We start from the raw sequence: 6,000 nt of genomic DNA on the forward strand, positions 1-6,000 counted from the left end.
TTATACACACACATCAAAACATTCTTCTTTCCTATTTTCATCCAATTCCAATTTATAAAATATACATAATTGAGACATTATTAGTATGCCTTAATGGCACTCAACACGATATTGATAATCTAGTAAATATCAAATATAAATTCATGCTTTAGCTTCCCCCTTATACTTTTTTATGTGCCTTTGTTCTACATCTTCATATACTATTACAACAAACAAACCTCCAAATTTTGTTATTTTCCTAAGTATCACATGCTACACAGACTCTTCATGACATGCAAACTAATCTGAAATATTATCACTCCCATTTCATATGTTGCATTTTCCACAACTTTAAAATTATTCACTTGTGGCTAAAGCCTAGTTTTGAAAGCCATATGTGATCCTATACAATAGGTTCAAGAGAGGAGGGGAGACGGAACTACTACGAGAGGATGGTGGGGAGGAAAGGGGATATATCTGCTGTAGCTTCACAGCATCTGGGGATCAGACATGAGTCATCCTTATAGTAACGGGAGGTTGTTTAAGAGAGTAAAGACCACAGACTTTGGAATCAGACAGACATAAATTTGAATTCTAGCTCTACCACTTGCTAACTACATGATTTCAGATATTTCAGTTCACATTTTAAGCCTCAGTTTCCTTTTCTGAAAAAGATATTATATTAATAACAACTACCTCCTAGGACTGCTATGATGAATAAATAAAAAAAAAAAACCTTCCCAGACCCTGCACATACTAAGACTCACTGCATAGGAGGTATAGGCATGATGTTAGGGGCTGGAGGTGAGAAGAAGTCATGATGGGAAGTAAATTATCATTGACTGAGATCTACTGTGAGACAGGCATGATGCTAAGAACTGCATGCATGTGCATCAGTTTATCTTATCTTCACAATAATCTAGAATGTAGGCATTATTATTCTCATTTTGTAAATTATTGAATGCAAGGTAGGTGAATTAATGGGAAATTAAGGCATATAATGTTAAAGTCTCTTTCCCAAGCCCAGTTTCCCATAGCCCAAATGACAAAACCTAGACTTTAACTAAGGACTTAATATATATAGTGTTTCTCTGCATCTTTTTTGTACTGGTTAGTGCCTAGCCATGAAGAAAGGAATCTCACACATCTTTAAAATACATTAAACTCCAGTTTAATACAGAGCACTGAATACAGGCCAAAGAAAAGCTGGGAAGCCAAACAGGGCCATTGAGGCAACACAGAGACACATCTGACAGGTACAACCAGTTCCAGAATGAAGGGTTAAGATTAGGAGACACTGTTCCTGGAGCCCAAGGTCCCTGGTGAGACCTGGAGTGACGATAGAGCTGACAAGGAGGAGCTGGAGCGAGGAGGGTATCCAGTAGCCGAGAGGACAGCACAAGTGAGGAGAGAGCAGAGGAGACATACTTTGCTTCCTTTCCTCCCACAAACTTGCCAATCCTCGGCTAGCTGTTTCCTCCCAGTGGCTAACCCCAGTGGGAGTCCCGGACACAGGAACAAGGAAAATAGTCTGAAGAGGTCAGCTGTGCTGTGATACGGAACAGAGCCAGAAGCGTGAAAAATGGACCTAACAAACTGCCAAGGATAGAAACCCTTACTTCTGTGCTCCCTTCTGAGTGCCCCGACTTTCTTGAACTTATTTTTTTGAGTGCCTGTGTGAAACAAATTTCTCCTTTTTTTTCACCTAGTTAATTTTCTGTTATATATTTTACATAGCTGTTGATTTTCTCTGTTTTTCATTCCCTTTATGTAGTTCTCTTAACTCTGGCCATGTCATTTAAATCTGACAGAGACCCAACTTTTCTCATGTTGGAAAAGATGCTCATTAGACACCGGGCAATAATGAAGATGGATTTTGAATAGTGGGAGTTCATTCACATGCCATATGCTTATTGAAGTGAATTGCAGATAAATTGTTTACATTGATTCCATGTTTACCTGCTATGAGATTAGTAGCCATGAAGTTATTTATTCCCCTGAAATGTCCAAGGAGGATGATTTAATTTTATTAAATGGAAAATTTGTGCTGATTTTTCAATTATGAACTTTTATTTATCTTGGTAGTCTTTTGATGACATTTTATTTGTTTGATTTCTTGTATTTGGCTGACTTTCCTGACTAGAATGTAAGATCCAGAAAGCTAGGAACTTTTTATGTCTCTCAAGGCCACTTGGCACAAAGTGCTCAATTAATATTTGAAATTCAATTTATGATCTAACCAATGTTTCATCTATTACTGTATTCTTATGATTAAAAATTGTCTTCTTTTATGTATTGAAATACCTCTCAATATCTTGACATTTAGCTCTATTAAACTTGTTGTCTTCTTAGATGTTATAGTACCTTTGTTACTATAGCAACCATTTTCCCTGTTATAATTGTGTGGATATTAGAAGAAAAATTGTGCAAAATTTATTTTTGGTTCCATTTTCTCTAATATTTATTTATTCTATTTAACCAAATTCAGCATATTCATCCAGTTTTAAGTTTACATAGCACAGTACTCATAAGAATTCTGAATCTTCTTTCTCCAGCACAAAAACATGCTTCACTACCAAATAATTTAAAGCATCTCTTACTAAAAGGATCTCACAGGCTTTGGGTTACTTCAAACAGCCCAAAATTACTTCCATAAAATGTTGAAATATATTCTAGTATTCATTGCTTAAATTATTTAACATATGTCTGTTCCAACAGAAGCATCAGTACCATATAACCCTGACCAGTAACTTGGCTGTTTTTAAGCTCCCAGAACATGCCAAGCTATTAATATCTCCCATCTCATAACCCACATGTGTGCTGATATATCCCCAGCAGTTTCTTCACACGAATGACTCTCATCTCTGGGTCTCAACTGAAAAATGCATCCTCCTCAGAAAGACTTCTTTTTTTATCTTATGTAATTACTTCCTCCCCAACATTTTATTTTCTACCACAGAAGTCCACTTGTTTTCTTCCAAGTCCTTATTATAATCTGTAATCTATTTTTTGCTTTATTCTTGTGTCTTCCTCAGTAGAATAAGTTTATCAAGGTCAGAAAACCTATGTATATTGTACACTATTTTATTTTCAGTGCCTGACACAGTGTCTGGCATAAAAAAGGCACTCAGTGACTATTTGATTAACACATAAAAGAGGAAGGTAATAAATGAGAGAATATAGTGATGTGTGTTTCAATCTCAGAAGAGGTAAAACCGTAGAAGTTGTCTAAACAATGATTATAGCAAGAGCAATGGGGCTAGACTCTCTGGAATGCTATTATATTTATAAATAAATATTGGTGCCTTCTGAGTACCTATTAATTGTTTTGTCACTCTTTCAGATCATCTCAAGACTTCAAAAAACTAAGAAAGCCCATGAAGACTTTGGGATCTAGTATAAAAGTGTATAATCAAGAGCTGAGCTGTGAAGAATAGCCTCTTTAAGGAAAATGAAGATTCCCAAGTTAAGAAACTATATAAAGAAACTTAGTCATAGCTCACAAATGCAACTTGGAACACACTGGGAGACATTTCTGCCTGTAAGTCCCACTCCTCGACTGGACACACCAGGAGGGCAGGGAGCACGTGCGCCTCGACCCCTCCTCCGGCGCTCTAGCTCTGTCTCAGACACATCCGCACTCAGTCCACGGTTTTTGAATGAAGGGGCAAAATGGTTCACATCTGCTATCCTTATCTTTCAGAAGAGAATCCAAATTGTAAGTTTACTCAGTAGTAATAAAATATTTAAAAATATGTGGTTAAAGAGACTTGTATTAGAAATTGTTGCCATGGCACAACGCATTATTTGATTTAAAGCTGTAAAATTCTATGAAATGGATACTATTAGTATGTCATTTTAAAAATGAAGCACTGGGCCTTAGATAGCTACTGAGCTATTAAAAATTATAGAGCTTCTACTGAAACCCAGACTGGCCTGACTCAGAACCAAAAATCTCAAGTCCTCACTGCAATATTCTATGTCTTCCTGATTTGATGTTTAGGGAGCAATGCTCTAAGCAGTCAGCAGACTGAGGTGAATATAGAAATTGTGTAGAGCTCAGAACGATAGTGGAAACTTCTATCCAAATAAAGGTGACCAATTACTAACTGTAGTTTGGAATTATCACTGTATTTATTAGGACAATGTTATAGGCAGAAGAGGCGCACATTACAGCTAGAGGAAGATGCTGTGAAAACGAGGCATTTTGAGTTTTAGCCCCTTACATCTGATAGTTTCCTCAATCAAAGCAGATGAAAATATCATTGTAAATTCTTTCCTGAGAAAGAGCAAAGGGGGCAGGTAGCTATAGAGTCTTCAATATCTGCTTTAAGGTCAAAGAGATATTTGTTCTCACCCCAAGTATTTCTTAAATTTAAGTTTCTGTTTTAGCTGATTCCAACTTACATTGACCTTTCTCCTTAGCCCCAATAAAAGAGTTATAGTAATTTATTCAAATAAAATAGGTCTTGTGAATTTTACCACTGCATGGTGGATTTGAAGAATAGAAATTGTTCTTAAGGCTCTTGAAATTATAGGGAAAACAAACTTTAATGATTTAAATAACTGAGCTTTTTCTCGAGAGATTAGGGAAATGGCAATACACATATCAGCTAAGGAACATTAATAAATATAATTCTTGTAAAAATCAGGTGAAATTTAGCATATCTCAAAAATCCTAATTATGGCATTCCTCTGCTACACAAATTCTGTTTTTTTTCCATGTGTCACTTAGAATTATTACAGTGCTCCCCCTCTAGCTGCTGTCATTTAAAGATGTCTTTTGACTGACAGATACAGACTCATGCTAATAGAACTCCTCTAATATGATGCTTTCTTCAATAACGTACCAGAGACTAAAGGGCATAGAATAATCACTCACGCTGGATTTTCAATCTTTCCAAATCCTCCCATTACTCACTTTCACAGTGTTCTAGTGCAAATGAAATTGCCTGTTCCTATCCCTCTACTTTTATGACAGTAATCACACTAACTGGTAAAGCTCTCGTGAAGTTGCTTTTTTTGACTTTTTTCAATTCCTGTCTCTAGGACTAACTTATTACCAGTCATCTGATTCTTAGACTTTTTAGTTAAGAGTATTATCCTGGATAGAACTGGAGCCCATTCTACTAAATGAAGTATCACGAGAATGGAAAAACAAGCACCACATGTACTCACCATCAAATTGGTATTAACTGATCAACACATAAGTGCATATATAGGAATAACATTCATTGGGTGTCAGGCAGATGGGAGGGAGGAGGAGGTGATGGGTGTGGTGCGCACCATCTGGGAAATGGACACGAAGTTCTGACTAAGGTGGGACAAAGGCAATATACAAAACCTGTATATTTTACCCCCATAATATGCTGAAATTTGAAAAAATTAAAAAAATACAGGGACTCTGAGCTGATATTCTAAAGCAGGCTTTGCACTTATTAGGGTGTGGCTTTGGACATTATTTATCCTCATAGTAGACTGTAAACCTTTCTGCCTATAAAGGTGTGACTTTGCTATGTTTCCCTAGTAGATAGAGTACATTTCTCTGCCCTGTTTTCAAGATTGACCATAAGACTCATTTTGTCAATAGCATGAGAGTTCAAGCAGAAGCTTTAAGAACAATTGAGGGGTTCACCTTATGCTCTCTCTCTCTCTATCTCCCCTCATTTACCATGAGAATGGCATGTGCAAAATAGGTTCTGACCTTCAGCCTTGAAACAGGCATGTGAAGTAGAGCTTCAAAAGTTAATGTGAGCAAGCTGTTTTTCATTGAAAGCCACAAAGCTCCAAGGATCATTTGTTACTATAGCAAAGCTAAACAATACAAATTTTATTTGTAAAAGTTTGAGACAACCAAAACCTACCTCTTAAGTTTTATGGAGATTAAATTAAAGATTCCATGTATCATGTCCAGGTTAGTGCTTAGCATATAGAAAACTTTTTTTATTTATTTATTATTCCAGGGTTTTGTGAGGGTACAAACATTATAGTTACACTTTATGTCTTTGCCTCACCCAAATG

Source organism: Propithecus coquereli, unplaced genomic scaffold (genome assembly GCF_000956105.1).
Source record: "Propithecus coquereli isolate 6110/MARCELLA unplaced genomic scaffold, Pcoq_1.0 Scaffold213, whole genome shotgun sequence".
Classification (NCBI taxonomy): Eukaryota; Metazoa; Chordata; class Mammalia; order Primates; family Indriidae; genus Propithecus; species Propithecus coquereli.